Source organism: Octopus bimaculoides, chromosome 1, assembly GCF_046866305.1.
Source record: "Octopus bimaculoides isolate indiv1 chromosome 1, ASM4686630v1, whole genome shotgun sequence".
Classification (NCBI taxonomy): Eukaryota; Metazoa; Mollusca; class Cephalopoda; order Octopoda; family Octopodidae; genus Octopus; species Octopus bimaculoides.
In genome coordinates, this window is record NC_142928.1 from 152472190 (window position 1) to 152487415 (window position 15226).

General features: G+C 35.2%; 1 protein-coding gene across 40 annotated transcripts in view; it reads right to left on the reverse strand.

Moving 5' to 3' along the window:
- Nucleotides 1-15226, reverse strand: part of LOC106879466 (uncharacterized) — a 281512-nt gene that overhangs the window by 95373 nt on the left and 170913 nt on the right. For 2 of the 40 annotated variants that reach the window (XM_089360077.1, XM_089359960.1), the window contains exon 1: nt 292-367. The exons of the other annotated variants lie outside the window; for them this stretch is intronic. The gene's annotated coding sequence lies outside the window, so the exon portion shown is untranslated. Of the gene's footprint in view, nt 1-291; nt 368-15226 lie in introns of those variants that run through there. 40 annotated transcript variants of the gene reach the window in all.

Sequence of the window (15226 nt, forward strand, 5' to 3'; positions counted from 1 at the left end):
GCAGACTGAGCTCTGGATTGGATGAAACAAGGTTGTAAAAGAAAGGGCTGCTGCAAACTACAATTTAAGTATGACTAAGGAGCAGGTTCTAAAAATAAATATGTCCACAGAGAAAACCTTTAACTCAGAACTCTCATACCCTGAAAAAAGGGGAAAAAAAAACATAAGGTGTGGCTGGGCTAAAAATGGATTTTTACACAAAGTTTGAGGAAGAGGTAAGCTGTAGAATTGTAGCAGTGTTGGTGGTGGTGAACAGTAGGTGGAGAGAGAGAGGGATTTGGTTCATATTACCTCTAAACTAGGTGCTTGTTTGTGGAGAAGAGGTTAGTAGCTCCATCTGGCATAGGATGATGTTGATGCTTGATCTTCTGCCTGGAAGTCAGTCAGAACATGACATTCATGATAATTCACTTTCAAGTCAAACAGAGTAAATGGGTACCAGATAGGGATTAAGCAGAACAAGCACACACATACATACACACACATCTTATTCATGTACAGGAACATATAATAACACTTGCGAGTGTGTGTATATATGTGTATATACACACATTATACCTGTGTTTATATTAGTATATGAGGAGGGGAGATAAAGAGGGGAAGAAAACATATCTAATCCCTAAAATAAAACCCAACCCAATTCAATTTGTCTCCACCACCCACTCCCCAAAATGGCCCCTGTTTCTTAAACATACACACCCAGTCACACATACAATAACTGATAAAATGCATATCATCAATAACTCGTACTGACAAACATAAAATAAGGGAGGGACATGCAATGCCAACATGAAATTAGACAAATTTGGGTATCCACAATAAAACTTATTTCAAGATATACAAAAGTAGTATAAAATAAAATATAATAAAACAAAATAAAAAAATCTAGAAAGGAGAAATTGTCCCCTGTTGAGAAAGAGTAATACTTATAGCTCCCCTGATAAGTTGATACTGATAAGACAAAAGTAAATAATGTACCAAGATATGAATTAGAAAAAAGGGAGTTAGGGAATTATTTTGCTCGTCGTTTCTTGAATTCTCACCCCAGTGTTAAATAAATATGAGTTTTGAGATGACTAAAAACAAAATGTTTATGAAAATCTCTTCCTCAACAGCATGTTTAAAAACGGGACTTTGCCAGCTGGGAAAGAAACTACTGTCTTTGATAAACTCCCAGATAAATACCATAATCTATACTACTGCTACTACTGCTACTACTACTACTACTACTACTACTACCACTACTACTACTACTACCACTACTACCACTACTAGTGATACTGCCATTACTCCAAATAGGAAGAGTCAGTTGTTAAACTATCAAAATGAATTTTATAAATTTTTTCACATCTTCCTTTTCAGATTTCTTATATCAGCCTACTTGAGACTACCCATAGCTCTGTGATACAAAATTTCCAATTCTAAAATAGTCATTTTTAAATTAAAACCGTCCATCAAATTTTATAGAAGAATATTTTGTTAATTTATATTCCAAGCATTAATTTAATAGCGATGAAGTTAGTTATTTTACTAAATCCCCCTTTCAGTGTTAATTTGAAAGCCAAGCAGCATATTTCATCAGCAATACAGTAATGAAAGAGTTAAAACAGAAGCATGACAAATCTTAAAAAATTTTTGCAACTTCATAGATAGAGGCATGGTGGTATGGATAAGAAGTTCACTTGGTAGTCCCGCAATGTGGTCTCTTGGACAAGTGTCTTCTACTATAGATGACTTGTGAGTCAATTTAGTAGATGGAAACTGTGAGGAAGCCTATTATGTGTGTGCGTATGCATATGTCATCATCATCAGCAGCATCATTGTTTAATGTCCTCCTTCCATGTTGGTATGAGCTGGATGGTTTGACAGGAGCTGGCCATATCTTTGTGTGTCTGTCTCGATTTGTCTTGTCACTGCTTGCCAACCAGTGCTGGTTTGTTCATGTCCCTGTAACTTAGTGGTTTGACAAAAGACACCAACAGAATAAGTACCAGATTAAGGACGTAAGTACTGGGGTTGATTTGTTTGACCAACCCCCTTGAAGGTGGTGCTCCAGCATGGCTAGAGTCCAGTGACTAAAACAAGTAAAAGATATTTTTTTAAATGTCGGTGCAGGTTGTATGAATTTGTAAATATTTATTTGCCATCTATGAATACTGCAGTAGAAAAGCTGTGATGCTAAAACAATGTTGGACTTCTGCCCAGATGGTTATGTAGTTCAAAGCTTATGGCTTACAAACAATCTGTAATGCTTCTTAACAAGATGTCAAACTTAAAACATTGCACTGTCTGTTACACTCATACATGATGGACAATTGATCCCACTTCTAAGTGGTTAAAATAGGAATGGTGTGTGGCTGTAAATAGCAAAAAGAAATCAAAAAATAAAGTAAAATGGCAAATGTTCCAACAATACTCAAATGCCAAAATTTTCAAGCACAGTGTAAGCTCGCATTAAAAAAATAAAATATGCAAACACAGTTATGAAAATATGTTTCTGCCATGAATTTGAAAGAGTGATGAAATATTTTCTGTTGAGACATTAGTGGCATGGCTGAAGAAGAAAGCTGTACTTTTGAAATCCTGTTGTTTCACTGATTTTGTTATGATAATTGGGATAATAGAGAGGCTCCCAGAGAAGTTCAGATTTGACCATATTTTACTTTGCTTTATATTTCCCCATAGTCAGTAATATTGGTCTGAAATTTTGGCACAAAGCCAGCAAGATGGCAGGGTACAGCAATTACAAATACTCCATTTCCTAATCGGTACTTATTTTACTGACCCCAGAAGGGTGAAAGGCAAAATCAACCTCAACAACATTTGAAATCATAATATAAAGAGCCAGAAGAAATGCCACTAAGAATTTTGATCCAACATGCTAACGATTCTGCCAGCTTACCATGGCCAATTATATTACCACCTGTTTTGTATTGGAGTTCAATCAATTGGTTACACAGCCTACTTTCAAATTTTGGGCCTTGTGTCAGATAAAATGCTTTGAAGTATTTAGTTATGACTCTTTACATTCTGAGTTTAAATCCTGCCAAGGTCAACTTTGATTTTCATCCCTTAGAGGTTGATAAAATACAATATTGCTCAACTACTGGATTTACTTAAATGACTATCCCACAACAGACACACATAGACAAATTTCAGATCCTCTGCCAGAGTAAGAAACAACTGTTATGATCATCTCAGTGATAGAGATAAAGAGATTATTAAAATTCATGAGGTCACTACACAAACATCCCATTTTATAAATATACAAAAGAGAAAACAGTCAAAAGACATCTTAACCCAGCAGGTATCATCAAAAATATCAACACAATATAAAACATATAAAATGAATTTAAAAAAACGTACCAAGCCCATTAAAAAAAACACTCTCCAACAAAGGATTCTGCCAAAAGCATCCTTCTTTCAGCTCCTTGTAAGGGAAACTACATATACATTCTACTTCTAAAAATCAAAATATTTATATTTCTTCTCACAGTAAGGTAAAGTGGGAATAAAGGACAACTACTTTCCCATTTTTATGTAAGATAAGATTATTATTATTGCTATTATTAACATTATTTTTTTACAGTTATCATCGTTATCATTATGCAATTGTCTTATTTTGCTTGTGCTTTCACTACACTATCAAGCTCAGCTCTGTGTCTTGAATATGTACAGTGTTTGTTTTGTTTATTAGGCGTAGGAGTGGTTGTGTGGTAAGTAGCTTGCTTACCAACCACATGGTTCCGGGTTCAGTGCCACTGCGTGGCACCTTGGGCAAGTGTCTTCTACTATAGCCTCAGGCCGACCAAAGCTTTGTGAGTGGATTTGGTAGACGGAAACTGAAAGAAGCCCGTCGTATATATGTGTGTGTATATATATATATATATATATATATACGTATGTGTGTGTATATATGTTTGTGTGTCTGTGTTTGTCCCCCCAACATCGCTTGACAACCGATACTGGCGTGTTTACGTCCCTGTAACTTAGCGGTTCGGCAAAAGAGATCGATAGAATAAGTACTAGGCTTACAAAGAATAAGTCCTGGGGTCGATTTGCTTGACTAAAGGCAGTGCTCCAGCATGGCCACAGTCAAATGACTGAAACAAGTAAAAGAGTATCATTATTATTTAAGATGTCGCACAGTATCCAATATCGTGATGCTGTTGATTGAAGATATTGTGTCTACAAGGGGTTTGTACTGTCTGTCCTGTCTCAACAAGGACCTCAAACAGACAGTACTTTATAGAACTGTACGTATATTGTAATTATTATCATTATTATTATTATTATTATTAAGGCAGCGAGCTGGCAGAATCGTTAGCATGCTGGACAAAATGCTTAGTAGTACTTCACCCATTGCTATGTTATGCAAATTCTGCTGAGGTCAACTTTGCCTTTCATCCATTCAGAGTGAATAAAATAAGTACCAGTTGAACACTAAGGTCGATGTAATCAGTTCATCCCCTCTTCCCTAAAGCTGCCCTTGTGGCAAAATTCGAAATAATAATTATCATTATAATTATAATTATTATTATTAAGGTGGTGAGCTGGCAGAATCATTAACATGCCACACAAAATGCTTAGCAGCATTGCTTCCAGTTTTTTTGTTTTGTGTTCAAATGCCATCAAAGTCCACTTTGCCCTTCATCCTTTTGGGATCAATTAAATAAGTACCAGTTGAGCATCGGGGTCTATATAATCGACTAGCCCCTTCCCATCAAAATTTTGAGGTTTGTGCCTATCTGAGTAAGTTTATTATTAGTATTAATTTAAGTAGAGATAAGCTGGCAGGATCATTAGTAAGTCGGACAAAATGCTTAGCAGCATTTATTCTGGGTCTTTACATTCTGATTTCAAATTCCATTAAGGTCGACTTGTTGAACACTGGAGTTGGTGTAATCAACTTAAACCCTCCACTAAAATTACCAGTCTTGTACCAAAATTTGAAACTACTATTGTTTGAAGAGGTGGATTAAGAGAATTGCTAGAGTGTAGGATAAAATGACTTGCAGTATTTAGATATGAATGATTCTTTATGTTCTGAGTTCAAACCCCACGTTCATTATTGGTTATAGATTACCATAAATTCAATTACTTATTCATTGCATTTGCAATGGCAAGAGTGTTGGATTGTATACCCAACTCTGGCAAGGTAAGTGGTTTTGTTTGCATACAGCTGTTTAACAGATTTCTTGGTGTTGCATATATCTATGTATGTTTGGTATACTAGTGATAGTACAGAACAAAACTTATGGCTATCTATAATACATATAGCACACACATACATGAATATATATCTATATACATGCATATTCACATATATATGTGTGTGTCTGTCTGTATATATATATACCGGCCATGACGAAGGGAAATAGCCCTGAAACTCGAGTCGCCTTTATATATTTATATTTATATATTTATATATTTGATCCTTTATATTGAACACTCAATATTTCATCTACATTCAATACTTTCTTTCATGGTGCCATCCATTTTTATTTTATTTTATTTTATATTATATTATAATATATTGTATATTCCATATTCTATACCCCACATTGGTTCTGCAGGAATATAAATAAAACATAAAAAACAGACAGTGTTGGAACTCTTTTAAACAAAATAATATATATATATATATATATATATATATATATATATATATATATATATACATGTATATGCATATATGAGAGAGAGAGAGAGAGAGAGAGAGAGAGAGAGAGAGAGAGAGAGAGAGAGAGAGAGAGAGAGAGAGAGAGAGGGGGGTTTCAACATAGCTGCTCAACTTGGTAGAAATAACATCTGAATTTCTCTCTTATCACATCCTACTTCCTTTACATTTGACAATGCACTCCTAGATATGAAATGTTTCTTTGATAACAGGTCTCCTCAGCTAGGGCTGATCTAAAGCTAAACAAGAAGAACAATAATACCAATAACAACACCATCACAATCATCAGCAATTATTGGCATCATTATGCTAATGCCATCATCCTGATTGCTAACCAAGGCCATCAAACAACAACCACAAACTGTTTATGAAATAAATAGTTTAAATGCACACAGTAACAACAACAACAACAACAACAACAACAAAAACAATAGCCAGAAAACAATAATTTCTTCAGCTAGAGAAAAGATGAAGAGGAGAGGAAAATTGGCTTAATCTAGTCTGTCCACTTCGCTGACATGTAAATATTGTCCACTCTACTGATGTGTAAATAAGATGAGAAACAAGCAAGAATTAAGTTGAAATAGTGGAGTAAATAGCTTATGCAAATATTGAACTAAAGAATGGTGCTCGGTTCTTTAAATCTGCTTGTGGCAGAATGACATAGATGTACAAGTGAGGATAATGAATGTGGAGGAGGGCGAGATAAGGATCATAACATCAAGGTAGTGATTATGATGGTAATAATGTTTGAAATTTCATGATGATGATTGATTGATTGATTGATTGATTGATTACTCTGAATTTGCCAAAATGATGCTGATAAGAGTGATAGTGACGGTGGAGATGTGGTAATGTATTTTTAAGAGCAGACCTAATCTGATCAAGGTGACCTATGATTAAAACAGTTCCACTTGTGACCATCCAGCCATTTTTCTGCCCAGGGATTATATATCTAGGACTACATTATCCAATGTAATTTTTTATTTTTGATTTCATGAACCTGCTGCTAATAAATTCCCTAATTGTCTCAGTGATAATGTTAATGTTGTGATTATTGGTTTACCCCAAGTAGATTCTCAGAGCATCCCATCACTTTTCTTAGACGTGGTGTATCCAAACTACAATATTCAATGTATCTGGTTAATAAAAAAGATAGATGTGGTTTCAATAAGATTTACCTGCTAACTCTAGCAGGTTGAACAAGCACTTAGAAGCTCCCTTAATTGCTTTGTGTTAATGTCATTGATAAAGGTGGTTGATGTGCATCTCCAAGTGATATTGGTGAATGAAGGAGTTGCTAGTAATGGATTCAATGACATTTATAATTACTTTAAAAATGCAACACAATACAGAAAGCACTACTCTCAGCTATATCACACAAAAGTTACTAGAACCAGCAAGTCTGTTTCCATAACAAATACACTAATTACAAGATCAACAACTTACATTAAGCAGTCAGTCTTAATATCAGAGAAACTCAAATTTTAAAGAAACAATCTATAAAGAGTATTTAGCTTTTTATAACCTCCAGATATAAAGAATGGACAGAATAATAATGGCATTTATAATGAAGTTACTTATAAACTTATAATGAAGGATATAGAACTGTCATGAAGAGGGTATTTTTATTATTTGGATGATGATGATGATAGATTAGATTCTTCCAGATTGGCACTATTTTATACATTATTGATTTCTTTTATCAGAATAAGGTTTACAGAAGAAAGGAAAATGAGATATTTTAATGGCCATATCCTCCTGAGGGAATAAAATCTAACCCTTTAAAACTTTTCAGATATTAAATGTTTTAAATAAATACTCAACTGACTGCATTTATATCACCAAAATAAAAGAAAGATGAAGGTAAATGAGTAAAAATAAGGTAAGATTAAACTTGATGTGTAATCTAGATGATTAAAAAGTACTTTGAAGAGCTAATGACAAGAACATTATTTAACCAAAGTTTTAATGAAATACAATGTCCAAAATCAAGAAAATGGTAACATAACTAACTTTTGTCATTATGAAACTGATGTTTGGAATATATTGTTATAACCAAGGAATTCTCCTTGTAAAAGCAACTCCCTAATATAGCTAAGGTCATATCCTAATGACTGGCCTTTCCCTTCAAAGTAAAAGCTACTTCAGACACCAAAAATTATTGACATTTTATAACGCTCAGGTGAGTCCCACAATGGAGTACAACTCTCATATCTGGAACAGTGCTGCTGCTGCATACACAAACATCCTAAACCACATTTGAAAAGGGCCAGTCAGCTGACTGGCATAAGATCACTCATAAATACACTCTAGCTGCTGGCCTACAGGTATGCTCTGTACTCCCTGCCTTTTCTAATGCTATTACAACAGTTTGTGCCCCTCAAATCTGGCTGGGCCCATGCCACCTCCACTCAGGCATTCAAATTTTGGCACAAGGTCAGCCATTTGAGGGGAGGGGGCAAGTTGATTACATCAACCCCAGTATTTGACTGGTACTTTATCTTATCAACCTTAAGGAATGAAAGACAAAGTAGACCTTTGCAAGATTTTATAAGAATATCAAAAATAAAATGGATGGTCATAGCTAGATCTCAGATTAATATCTATTAAATGAGTGCTGAACAGGAGCTTAGAGTTGACCAAAGAAGCTTTGTGAGTACTATTTAGTAAATGGAAAATGTTCAGAAGCCTGTGAGAGAAGTTGTTTCTGTTCCTTAATCTGTCACCCAATATAACAACACCAACTGGCCCCCGTGTACCTTTAACAGAATCAACTCTGTTGCAATTTGTTTTGAATCTGAGGATAACTTCTCCCTTTCTTCCTCTGCCTAAGCCATGTAAAAATATTTTTTTAAATTCATTCCCTGTGTCATTGTACATTCAAGACTGCATTATACAATGTGACCTTTATGTAAGACAGAAGAATATGGATTGATGTAAGAGAAATTTGGCTTGTATTTCTAGGTAGATTGACCATAGTGAGTTCATTTAAGGTAGTGTCTGTATTTGTGTGCATACCTCCTAAGTGCAATCAGACAGAGGTGTGTATGTGTAGTAAACAATTGTATTCTGTGTCTCCAGATATATTCACAAAGTGATACACACACACACACACACACACACACACACACACACACATACATACATACATACATACACGTATGTATGTTGCAAAGCACCATTCAAGCTATTCACATAGACAAAAACTGAAAACAGCAAGTGTTTCAGAATGATAACTTCACCTAAAGTTGCTATGAGATCTAATCAACTGTGAAATGTCTAACTAGGTGTGTGATGCCCCACTGAACATTAGTATCCCTCATCATCTTCTGAGAAGATACAATATTATTACAACCAAGCTACTGAGAGGTCTATTCAAGTGCAGATGCATTAATAACACATCGATTTTTCACTACAAGATTGTGTAAAGAAATGAAGCAGACTGTCGAATGGGTTTAGATTGGAATTTAGATAAATTTCAGTTGTGCAGCTATTAATGGAAACTTTCAGGACAAATTTCATAGATTCAGCAGCAGATCATCACTAGTATTGATGTTCAAGATGATGACAATATGTGCCATTTGTAACAGTGATACTAACAAATGAAAAATACATTGTACAGCTTAATACTTGTTTGCACATTTATCAACCAATATACAGGCAGAGAAGACTATATCTGTGGATTACACCTTGTCATTTTGTATAACTAGTTGTGTGACATAAGTCTGCATAATCAGAGCTGACCTAGAGCTATTTACAAACGGAAGCTTACTCAGTACTAGTGAAGGTGCAACAGGCATTATTGCTAAAACAAAAACTCAATAAGACTAGCACTCTCTGCAGTAAGCAATAACATGTGAGAAGTGGTGAAATGACAAAGTAAGATTATTAGACAACTATGATATAGACCTTGAGTCCAAATTTATTGTAAAAATTTATGTACATTTGAATAATACACATGATTCTATTTGCAACAGTTTACCACACTTTGAGGAAACATGAAATGTTTAAAAGAGATTCAGTCACAATTTTCAACAGGTCAAACAATCCTACAAAGGTTCCTTTATTGGCTAAAAAATCTTACTCTTATAGAGATCCACAAGCAATTAACTCGTTAGCATTCAGATTATTCTGTCAAATGTAAAGCTTATTTATTCATATTTTTTTAATTAATAATGCATTATCTTGTAGCTTTGAGATTTCGATGGTTCTTTAGTTTCAGAATGACATTGTAGGGTATGTGTAAGCAGCTGAATCTTGCCAATTTGAACATAAAACAATGTAATCAACTGTCCCCCCCCTCCCCAAAAATTTCAGGCCTTGAGCCTATAGTAGAATGGATTGTTATTATTACTATTATTACAATTATTAAAGGCGTAGGAGTGGCTGTGTGGTAAGTAGCTTGCTTACCAACCACATGTTTCCGGGTTCAGTCCCACTGCATCGCACCTTGGGTAAGTGTCTTCTACTATAGCCTTGGGCCAACCAAAGCCTTGTGAGTGGAGTTGGTAGATGGAAACTGAAAGAAGCCTGTCATATATATGTATATATGTGTGTGTGTATGTGTGTGTGTGTCTGTGTGTGTGTGTGTGTAAGTTTGTATGTCTGTGTTTGTCCCCACAACATCACTTAACAACCGATGCTGGTGTGTTTACGTCCCCATAACTTAGCGGTTCAGGAAAAGAGACCGGTAGAATAAGTACTAGGCCTACATAGAATAAGTCCTGGGGTCGATTTGCTCAGTCAAATGGCCACAGTCAAATGACTGAAAAGAGTAAAAGAGTAAAGGATAAAGACCTCCTTCAGTCATGAATGACCATGGGATTGCACCTAGAAAGTTACCCTCCAAGGCACAAGTCTGGGCAAGGTTGTTTATGAAAGAGCAGCAGTTGCCCATGCATACCAGCCTCCCTTCTATACATCATCAATGTTATCCAAGGGAAAGGCAAAGGTATATACAGCTTTGCACCAGTGATGTCACACCTCATTTCTACAGCTAAATGAACAGGAACAACATGAAATAAAGTGTCTTGCTCAAGAACATGACACAGAATTGTTAAAGTATCAGACAAAAGGCTCAGTGGTCTTTCTTACATTCTGAGTTCAAATTCATTCTTTACTGATTAATAAAAAAAATTATCAGTTGAGTACTGGGGTCAATGTAATTAAGTTACCTCTCCCACTAAAATTTTGGTATTTGTACCAAAATCTGAAATGTAGGTGGTAAGCTGGTAGAACTGTTAGCAGACCAAGCAAAATACTTAGCAGCATTTCACCCATTTTGACATCCTGAGTTAAAATTCTGCCCCTTTTGTTGTCATTAAAATCAGTAACCAGTTGAGCACTGGGGTCAATGTAATCGACTTTCCTACACCTAAAAAATTGCTGGACTTATACCAAAATAAAGAATATCATTATTATTATTACTATTATTATTATTATTATTGTTACTACTGTTGTTGTCTTTAATGAAGAAAGGAAGTATATAAATTAAATCTTGTTTGTCTCGAGACTAATTTCATTCACATAGCCCAAAATCTTCGTAAGTAATCAAATCTGAACTGTTGCAAGTATTAAGCATCTCTATTTATGTCTTAACAACCACAATTATCTTATTTTTATCACTTGGAAACATCTGTTAGATTTTTGAAAGAAATTTCAAATTAGAATAATAATGGTGAGTAACAATAAAATTACTTTTATTGCCACCACTTCTGAAGACTCAACATTATCTCCTGTGTGTGCTAGAATATTATATTCAGGTTCATGATCAATTACTGTTGTTTAGCCATGGGTCAGCTCTATGTAGGCACATCTGTGATCAAAGGCACTCCAGCTCAGACTATCCACTTTTTTTTGTCTGCCTGACTACATCATCTAATGTGAAGGCATGTAGCCTAGTGGTTGTGAATATTGCACTCACAATTGCAAAATTATGGTTTCAATTCTGGGGCTGAGCAGTGCATTGTGTTCATGAGCAAAACATGATTTCACATTCTTCCAGTCTACTCAGCTGTAAATGAGTAACCCTGCAAGGGACTGGCATCCTGTCCAGGAGAGTGATGTTATCTCATTCGCTTATATGCCATAAAACCTAGGTAACCAACTCTATGAGTTCAAGGACTCTAGACAGTATTTACTTTTATATTATCTAATGCAATGGATAATGTAGTCTGGCTTGTCACATGCTCTCTGAGACTAGTGCAAAGAAAGGAAAACATAACCAGAGACCTAGACAGAGTGCTTACAACAGGGTGTACTCTGTTACAGGCAACCAAATACCGGGTGGTGGTGTTAAACCAGGTAATGGATTAAATCTATCACCCAAATAGGGTTCAATGAGATTTGAACTCAGACTACAAAGACAGGAACAAATACCACAAGTCATCCAGTACAATGTATCTCCCTGGTTTGGTATTTTTTTAATTTGTTTTTGAAGTGATTTCCGTAGCAACGCCATCTGAATACAAATAAACATCAACAATAATATGAATAATGTTTCAAATGACTTGCTAGCTTGGAAAAAATATGCTAAACCAATAAATGAACAAAGCTACAACTGGAAGATATCATTTTATACTGAAGATTATGGCTGCGCAGAGGAAATATCAGTTTTGGTTCCAAACAAAATCATCATAGAGGAATCATGGTAATATCATTAATATCAGTAACAAGAATTTGGTTGCTATTTTTAGCAGTTTGAGGAAAGACGTAGAGGTTACATCTTTAGATTGCATGTATTCTTTTTTCATATATATTCTGATTCCTAAATTTCTGTCATATTATACCCTATTATCAATTTTTCATTTTTATCTTTTACTTGTTCTTATTTCAGTCATTAGACTGGCCATGCTAAGGAACTGCCTTGAAGAATTTTTAGTTGAATGAATCGACACCAGTACTACTTATTTTTTTTAAAGCTTTTTTAAATGCTATCTGTCTCTTTTGCTAAACTGCTAAATTAAAGGGATGTGAAAAAGAAAACCAACACTGGTTGTCAAGTGGTGGTGGGGGATAAACACAAAGTCACATACACTCACAAACAACGAGCTTCTTTCAGTTTCCATCTACCAAATCCAGTTACAAGGCTTTGATCAGCCTGCGGCTATAGTAGAAGATACTTTCCCAAGGTGCCATGCAATGGAACTGAACCGGGAACTATGTGGTTGGCAAGCAAGCTTCTTACCACATAGCCACACCTGTACCTATCTTCAATAAAAAAAATGGATATATTTGACAATGTGATCCTAGATATAAAAAATAAAAAGGAAGGTCATAGATGGAATGTTTTTGTTTTTAGGTATACTCATTCAGGGTTAACTGACTTAGGGTTAAACAAGAACAAAAGGTACATGAATGCAGAAAACCAGAAATGAAAAAACAATCTGTGGATGTAACTTGCAATGTTTAGTCCTATATTGCTTAGAACATTTTAGGTGAAAATACAAAGGATTAAAATAAATGTGTTTCTACCAAGATAATAAACAAATTAACACAAGAGAAAAAATTTCAAGAGTTTGGCATAAATAGACTATTAGTGTCACTTAGTTTTATATAACAGTGGGTTATTAAAATCATCCACTGCACAAAAAGTGCCTAAAGATTATGAAAATAAAATATTAGAATTTCAATCATCATCATCATCATCATCGTTTAACGTCCGCTTTCCATGCTAGCATGGGTTGGACGATTTGACTGAGGACTGGTGAAACCGGATGGCAACACCAGGCTCCAGTCTGATTTGGCAGAGTTTCTACAGCTGGATGCCCTTCCTAACGCCAACCACTCAGAGAGTGTAGTGGGTGCTTTTACGTGTCACCCGCACGAAAACGGCCACGCTCGAAATGGTGTCTTTTATGTGCCACCCGCACAAGCCAGTCCAGGGGCACTGGCAACGATCTCGCTCGAAAATCCTACAGGAGCCAGTCAGGCGGTACTGGCAACGGCCACGCTCAATATACTTGAAAATTAATGCATAAAAAATAAATTTACAATAAAACTATCTTATTATGCTGAAGGTACAGAATTACAAGTGATTGATTTTAGAGCAGAAAATTCAGCCTAAAGAAAAAAAATAAATCCATGTGGTGTTGTTCACATTTATTGAAATGACGATTAACAAAGCTGGAACTAATTTATCATCATCATTGTTTAACGTCCTTCTTCCATGCTAGCATGGGTGGGACGGTACCACAAGAACCAGTCAGGCTGAAGCCTGCACCAGACTTCTGTGACTATTTTGGCAGGATTTTTACAGTTGGATGCCCTTCCTAACACCAACCACTCAGCAGAGTGGACTTAGTGCTTTTACATGGCACTCTCTTCTATCAGTTCAGGTTACTCAAAAGCATAACCAATAAGAAGAAAATGTGAGGACTGAAAACAGTTATTTTTCCAAGGATTTGAGAAGTTGAATGCAGCCTTTAGGTATGTTTGAATAAACCATTTAAGGAAAATGTATGAAATCAATAGAGAAACAGATAAGAGAGTCATATCAGAACCTTATATCAACAGGAAAAAGAGAAAAGTTACTGTTATACAGGTATATATGAAGTGAAAGGAATTTAAGTATATAATTAGTTATGGCTTTGATGGCTCCGAAGTCAATGCATTGTTTAAAAATGGTGATACCAGAAGTAATGATGTTGATTTTGTTCAGTTTTTGGTCATGCTATGAAGATTATACTAGATATTTTTGTCAAAGAACATAACTACTTGTAGTAAAATGTATCGGTCACCTGCTTTTTATAAAATGACTTTTCTTATAGTTATATTCTACATCATTGCAGTGTCACTTTAGTTGTGTAAGAATCTACAAAAACTGTTACAATCAATTGCTCTTTGTTTATCTTTTAATAGCTATATCTATTATAAATCATGAAAATGTCTGGTTGTGCTTCTGTAGTTTGGTCATTGATATAATTTCACAGCATCAAATCACTTTCCAAATAACTACAAGCTGAAATAAACTTCTGTTTTTCCTTATAATGTTTAATTTATTTATCACAATAGGCACAAGTGTGTTTGTGTGATTAAGAAACTTGCTTCTCAACCATGTGATCTCAGGCTCGGTCCATAGTGTGGCCAACCAACACCTTATGAGTGTATATGGTAGACAGAAATTGTAATAAACTTGTTGCATGCACATGCATGTGTGTTTGTGTGCATGTGTGTGTATGCATGCGTGAATGTATTTGTTTGGTTGTGCCCCAGTCTGGATATCACGTGGTTGTTGTCTATGAGTAACCACCATCATACAAGCAATGTAGTACGTTTCCAATCTTCCATGAAAAGATGTCTGAGCATAGGGAAATATTATCTTATTTAGAAACAGGTGATGGATGGTTGGTGACAGGAAGGACATCCTGCTGCAGAAAATATCTGCTTCAACAAATCCTATCTGACCCATGCAAGCATAGAAAGTGAATGCAAAAAGAGGATGATGATGATGATGATGATGTAAATAACAATTTGGTCATATTTGATTTTTTTGCTTTGTGGTTCAAACTATATTGGCAGTTGCTTATTTTTTGTTTCTTTTTT